The sequence below is a fragment of the Anabrus simplex genome, chromosome 14 (genome assembly GCF_040414725.1).
Source record: "Anabrus simplex isolate iqAnaSimp1 chromosome 14, ASM4041472v1, whole genome shotgun sequence".
In the NCBI taxonomy this organism is placed as follows: domain Eukaryota; kingdom Metazoa; phylum Arthropoda; class Insecta; order Orthoptera; family Tettigoniidae; genus Anabrus; species Anabrus simplex.
In genome coordinates, this window is record NC_090278.1 from 44,372,676 (window position 1) to 44,381,044 (window position 8,369).

Below are 8,369 nucleotides of genomic sequence, written 5' to 3' on the forward strand. Positions count from 1 at the left end.
TTATCGTATTGTCTTGTTATTTCATGAGCTTCGTTGACACTTTGTTGGTTTAGGATGTTTGTGAAGTGAGCCTCCCAGATTGGCATCTCTATTTTCCCCATTGTCTGTGACTGTCGTGGCTTTAGAGCAATGTAGGGGTTTTCTTTTGCTTCTTCCACCATTCTTCTAGCCTCGAGTTCTGTGAAATCGTCTCGTTTCTTCTTTAGAAGGTTTTTATATTCTTTTCTGAGTCTGCTATATGTGATCAGGTCGTCCTGATTTTGAGTGCGTTTGGCCACGTGAAGGGCTGATATGACTCTCTTTCTCTCTGTATAGCATTGTTGATCGAACCATTTCTTTGCCTTTCTCTCGTTTATTGTGGAGGTTGCGGCTTTGATTATGTCTTCTAGCGCTGTTGCAGCAGCATCTAGGTCCTTTTCCTGAATCTTGTTTTCAAAGATGGTAAGCTTGTCTCCATCTTCGCGTATTTTATTCACGTCTATCTTTCTGGAGGTTCTTTTCGTATGGTTTGTTTCCTGTCGTGTGCCTGTAGACTCTTTCAATTTGCAAGTAGTTGTCACTGGACAATGTTTCTTTATTGGTGTCACCGCGTCGGAATATAACACCTTATGGTCCGTTACTTCTAGATCGTTGCCTTTGTACAGGATTATGTCTATGGTGCTGCTACCATTATGTGCGAAGTATGTGTTGTCTTCTCTCTTACTAACCAGTGTAAATCCCTCTTCAGCCATCATCTGTAGTAGTTCCCTACTTCTGCAATCATACTTATCTAGCCTACAGTTTAGGTCGCCCGCTATAATAATACTTTTTCCCGTGGCCGTCTTTCCTAGAGCAGTCATCACGATTGCTATGATGTCTTCAATCGGGGTCAGTAGTTCGATGTATAGGCCTACGAAAGTCACTCTCTCGGACTCCATTATTATGGTGTCTTCTTGTTCACAGACGCAAGATGTTCTTCCTAATAAAAAAAATAAATAAAGAAATCGATATATAAATAAATCAACAAGTAAATGAATGAATGAGTGAATGAATGAGTGAATAAATAAATAAATAAATAAATAAATAGATAAACGCATACATAACAAAATAAATAAATGAATAAATAAGTACATAAATACATGAACGAATAAATGAATCAACAAATATATAAAAATAAACAAACGAATATATGAATGAATGAGTGCATGAATGAATGTATGAATGAAAAAATAAATAAAGAAATAAATAAAGAAATAAGTAAATAAATAAATACATCAATGAATAAATAAATAAATATATAAATAACTAAATAAATGAATGAATGATTGAAAGAATGAATGAATGAATGAAGGAGTGAGGGAATGAATGAATGAATGAATAAACAAATAAATAACTGAATAAATAAATAAATAAATAAATCAATAAATAAATAAATAAATAAATAAATAAATAAATAAATAAATAAATAAATAAATAAATAAATATATAAATACATAAATACATAAATGAACGAGTAAATAAATAAAAATACAAATAAATTAATGAACAAATAAATAAATAAATAAATAAATAAATAAATAAATAAATAAATCAATCAATCAGTAAGTAAATAAACAAAGCAATAAATACATAAATGAATCACTGAATCGATGAATGAATGGATGAATCAATGAATGTATAAATAAATCAATAAATAACTAAATAAATAAATAAATAAAAATAAATAAATATTTAAATAAATAAATAAATAAATAAATAAATAAAATGTTTGAATGAATAAATACATAAATAAATTAAAATAAATCAATAAATAAATAAATAAATACATACATAAATCAATAAATCAATAAACAAATAAATAAAATTGATTGAATGAATAAATACATAAATAAATAAATTAAAATAAATAAATTAATGAACATATAAATAAATGAAGAAATAAAAAATAAATGAATGAATGAATTAATAAGTAATTAAATACATAAATCAATCAATAACTAAATAAATAAATAAATACATATATAGCAGTAAATCAATCGATAAATAAATAAATAAGTTAAAAATAAATACATATATACCAATAGATAAGTAAATCAATAAATAAATAAATTTATAAATAAATAACTAAATAAATAAGTAAATATGTAAATAATTATATAAATAAGTAAATTGATAAATAAATAAATAAACAATTACATAAACATAAATAAATAAATAAATTGAGAAAAGAATGAACGAATGATTGAGTAAATGAATAACTGAATAAGTGAATAAATAAATAAATAAATAAATAAAGAAATCAATAAATAAATCAATGATTGAATGAATGATTGACGAATGAATGAATGAATAAATAAATAAATGAATAAATAAAGAAAGAAAGAAATAAAGAAATAAATAAGTGAATGATGGAATGAATGAATGAAATAATGAATGAGAGAATGAATAAATAAATGAATAAATAGATACACAAATAAGTAAATAAATAAAATCTGAACGAAAAATAAATAAATAATAAATAAATAAATAAAGCAATAAATAAATAAATAAATGACTGAATGAATAAATAAATCCATTAATAAATTAAATGAAAAAATAAATAGATTAATATATAAATAAATACATGAATAAATAAATAAATAAATAAATAAATGAAAGAACGAATAAATAAATAAATAAATAAATAAATACATAAATAAATAAATAACTATATAAATAAGTAAATAAATATATAAATAAATAAATAAATACGTAAACATATATATAAGTACATAAATAAATGAATTAATAAATAAATAACTATATGAATAAATGAATGAATGGATTAATTTAAAAAATAAGTCACTAAATATGTAACTGAATAAAAATTATAAGTATCTAAATAATTTCTTAATTAAATTAATAAATAAATAAATGAATGAATAAATGAATGAATATATGAATAAGTAAATAAATAAGTAGATAAATAAATACATAAATAAATACATAAATATATACATAAATAAATAAATGCATAAATAAGAAAATAAATGAATAAGTAAATAAATAATTGAATAAATGAATGAACGAATAAATAAATAAATCAATCAATATATCTAAATAAATAAATAAATAAGTAAATGAGTAAATAAAGAAATAAATAAATGGATAAATAAATCAAGAAATAAGTAAATAAATGAATACGTAAATAAATGAATAACTAAATATATGAATGAATGAATGAGTGAATGAATGAATGAATGAATGAATAAATAAATAGATAAATAAATAAATCAATAAAGAAATATATAAATGAATAAGTAAATAAATGAATAAATAAATATATGATTGAATGAATGAATGAATGAATGAATAAATAAACAGATAGATCAAGAGAGAAATGAATGAATGAATGAATGAATAAATAAATAAATAAATAAATAAATAAATAAATAAATAAAAATGATTGAATGCATAAATACATAAATAAATAAATTAAACAAATAAATGAACATATAAATAAAGGATTGAATAAATAAATAAATGAATGAATGAATTAGTAAGTAATTAAATAAATAAATAAATAAATAAATAAATAGATAAATATATAAATAAATAAATAAATAAATAAATAAATAAATAAATATAGAAGTAAATAATGAAATAAATAAATAAATAAATAAATATACAAATAAATAACTAAATAATAAATAAGTAAATAAACAAATAGATAAATAAATGATTGAGTGACTGTTTGACGAATGAATGAATAAATAAATAAATAAATAAATAAGTAAGTAAATAAATAAATAAAAGGATGATGGAAAGAATGAATGAATTAATGAATGAGGGAATGAATGAATCAATAAATAAATAAATACAAAAATAAATAAATAAAATCTATTTTAATTTATTTGTTTATTTATTTATTTTTATTTATTTTATTTATTTTTTGTTTATTTATGTATTTATTTATTTATTTATTTTTTATTTATTTATTTATTACTTATTTTTTATTTATTTATTCATTCATTAATTTATTTATTTTTTACTTGTTTATTTATTTATTCATTCATGCATTCACTTATTTATTTATTTATTTATTTATTTATTTATTTATTTATTTATTTATTTATTTATTTATTTATTTATTCATTCACTTATTATTTCATTCATTCATTCATGCAATCATTCATTCATTCACTTAGTTATTTATATATTCATTTATTCATTTCTTCATTCATTCATTCATTCATGCACTCAATCATTCATTCATATATTCGTTTATTTTTTATTGTTGATATATTTATTGATTTATTTATTCGTTTCGTTCATTTATTCATTCATTTCTTTATTTATATATATTTACTTCCTGATTTTTTATTTACTTATTTATTTATTTCATTTATTTATTTATTTATTTATTTATTCATTTATTTATTTATTTATTTAATCATTCATTCATTCATTCATTCATTTTTTATATACTTACCTATTTATTTATTTATTTATTTATTTTTCATTTGATTTATTTATTTATTTATTTATTTATCATTTTATTTATTTATTTATTTATATAGTTATTTATTGATTTATGGATCGATTCATTCATTCATGCATTTATTCATTTTTATATTTATATATTTATTTATTTATAACTTATTTATTTTTCCTTTATTTATTTATTGATTTTTATTGATTTATTATTTCCTTATTCATTCATTTATTTGTTTATTTATTTATTTATTTATATTTTATTGAATTACTTATTTGTTTTTATTTAGTTATTTATCTACCACTTTATTTATTTATTTATTTATTCATTTACTTATTTATGTATTTATTTATTTACTTGTTTGTTTATTTATTAATTTATTTGTTTTTTGTTTATTGATTTATCAAGTTTATTGATATATCAAGTTGCCTATTATCTTTAGAAATGAGACTTACGCCTAGAATTTCATGTGTCTCATCTTTAACATTTTCGTAGCTTACAAATTCTTCTTTCACCAGAATGAACACTCCCCTTCCCACCACTCCTATCCTATCTCTACGATACACACTCCAGTGCTGTGAGAAAATTTCTGCATCCATTATATCATTTCTCAGCCATGATTCAACTCCTATTACAATATCTGGTAAATATATAGCTATTAAATTATTAATTCTATTCCTTTCTTTACAATACTTCTACAGTTCAACACTAACAATTTTATGTCATCCCTACTTGATTTCCAGTTCCCTGTTCCCTTATCACCGCTCCCTAGGCCATCCCGTTTCCCTGAATGTACCTCCCTATTACCCTTCCAAACAAATTTCCTAACTTATACGTACCACTGCGGTTTAAATGAAGGCCATCGAGCGCAGATCCCTATCTCCTACCCACCCATTAGGATCTAGAAATTTCACTCCCAGTTTCCCACATACCCACTCCATAGTCTCGTTTAAATCCCCAATCACCCTCCAGTCAGTATCCCTTCTACACAGTATTCCACTAATTACAATCTCCGCTTTCTTAAACTTCACCCGTGCTGCATTTACCAGATCCCACACATCTCCAACTATGTTGCTACTTATATCAGCTTGCCTTACGTTGTTGGTACCAACATGAAACACTACCACCTTCTCCTTCCCCTCCTCCCTCTCTTCTACTTTCCTCAACATCTGCCTCAACCTAATTCCTGGATAACATTCTACCCTGGTTCCCTTTCCTCCACACACTTTCCCCACGTGTCTAACGATGGAATCCCCCATGACCAGAGCCTCAACCCTACCCACCTCATTTGATCTCCTCCCCTCCTGGTCAGCCATATCTTTCCTGATAGCTGCAGAAGCTACTTCCTCCTCCCTTTTCTCCTTCCCATGACCCTGTTCCACCTGTCTTTTCCTATCCTCTACTCTACATTTCCCTTTCCTACCTTTTCCCTTCCTCCTACTTCCATGCATCTCAGCAACAGTTCCCTGTCCCTCATCTTCCCTCTGTTGTTCTACCTGGAGTGACTCGTACCGATTTCGCACAGACACCTGTCCTGAATTCTGATCCTGAATAGAGCCCTTAGCCTGCAATCTCCTTCCCCTTAGAACATTAGACCACCTGTCTTCTACAACTCCTCCCTTTCCTGTACATTGTTTGAGGGAGTCCTATCTTCCTTCCTGTCTTCTGTGAGAATCCTAATTATCTCTCTCAAACTTTCCAACTCCTCCCTCATACCCCTCAATGCCTCACCACACCCACAGTAAGTACACTCGCGCTCCTTAGCCATTCTTTACGGGGGGGAAAATGAAATTAAAAATAAAATAACTTATTTGCAAAAAATAAATGAACGGAGGGATATATTGTCTGGGATAGTACACAACAATAAGGTAATTAATATACGACTACACTATAATACTACTTATTCGTGCTCTATTTTTTATCCTACAACCCCTAACAGGATTAAAACTGCTGTTAATTACTGAATATCGAAAGTAATACACAAGAACGACACAATTACAAACTGCAATTAAGCCTATCCTAATTACAACAACAGTATTTTAGTAAGAGTTTCTACGGATACCTCTACTACACCAGTACTACACAAACATTTTTCAATAATAAAATAAGCACACTAAATTCTAATAGGATATTACTCGTATACTACTGTACAGTACACTACAGGAATTTTTAAACTACTTTCAGACGTATCCTAATTACGATACCGGTACCGTAGCGTATGTCACTACTAAGCACAACAGAAATGAAATTTGCAAGAACTACTGTACTCAAAGATTACCAACGAAGCTAAATGCTTAGACAAATTATTATTAGTATTACGGTCTAATAGATACACACGAAAGATAACACACGAATATAGCAGGCAAGATACGGCACTATCTAAATGTACTGTATCTATACTACAATGTATCTACACTACACTACACTGCGTTTGGTTAAATGCTTAAGTATCGAAAGGATTGCCGTACACGAAGAAAAACACGAATATAACTGGCAAGATACTATCTAATATATTATACCTTATCTTCGCTACAATTCTACTGAAATATCGTTATGTGATTATTACAGCTAATGGATTACTATTATTTTCCCTACTCCACGGGACGGAGAATAAAAGTGTTCTTAATTAGGCCTACTGAAACATACGAGGTTGTCTACAATAATTTCTTAAATATTTCTATCAAAACTACTACTACTACTCCAGGGACTTTAACTGCAATTACCGGGATATATGAACTTTATTATTATTAGCTAACCGCTCATAAATACTGAAAGATCGAGGGAGCGAAATATAAATTAAGGATACTAACTACCTACTCAGAAGTACAAATGAATGGAATACAAGGTCAGCTGATTTTTATTTATATTTACTTGACTACACTACACTCTTTGTTCACGACTGTAGCCAACAATGCAATATTTGAATATGAGGAGCGACAATAATCAATAACAATACAACAACTGTTAACTATTACCGTGTAATCTCTTTAACTTCTTTTTAAATGGAAGTTTACAGGCGTATCGTGTATTTTAATGTAGTAAATTATTACCTTCGCGATAGTTTGAACGGATATCTATACGAAATACCGGAGAAGTTGCTGCGGAAGTCACGGTACTATTCTTTATGATAATCTACCTTTGTAAGTACAACCAACGAACCTACAGATATTTACAAATAATTTTACAGTTAATATTATTACCTAAAGTATTTCCTAAACCTAAATTCCAAACAAGGTACACCTAGCTAACCTGCTTAACCTAGAAAACGTAATTTACTGAAGACCAGCTGAATTACTTGTTACAAAATTTAAATAAATATCACTACTCCCAATTTCTACCTACAAGCACTAAACACCACTATATAAACAGCATTAAATGAATCAGATATACACAAAATTAAGCTATTTCAATAGGTTTTCACTACTTTATCACTACAATCATGCAAGAGCTCTCTCAACAGCCAACCGTTCTCAAGCGCATCCAAAACTCCTTTATTTATTCATTTATTTATTCACTTATTTATTTATTCTTTATTTACGTATTTATTATTTATTTATTTAGTTATTCATTTATTTATTTATATGCTTATATATTTATTAATTTATTATTTATTGTTTATTTATTTATTTATTTATTTATTCTTTTTAATTCAATCATTCATTCATTCAATTTGTTATTTATTTATTTAGTGATTTATTTACTTATTTACTTACCTATTTATTTATTTACTTATACATTCATTCATTTATTAATTAATTAATTTATTTATTTATTTACTTATTTATTCATTTATGTATTTATTTACTTATTTATTTATTTATTTATTTATTCACTCCTTCATTTATTGATTCATTTATCTAATTATTTATTCATTCCATTATTCATTCATTTACTTATTTATTTATTTACTTATGTT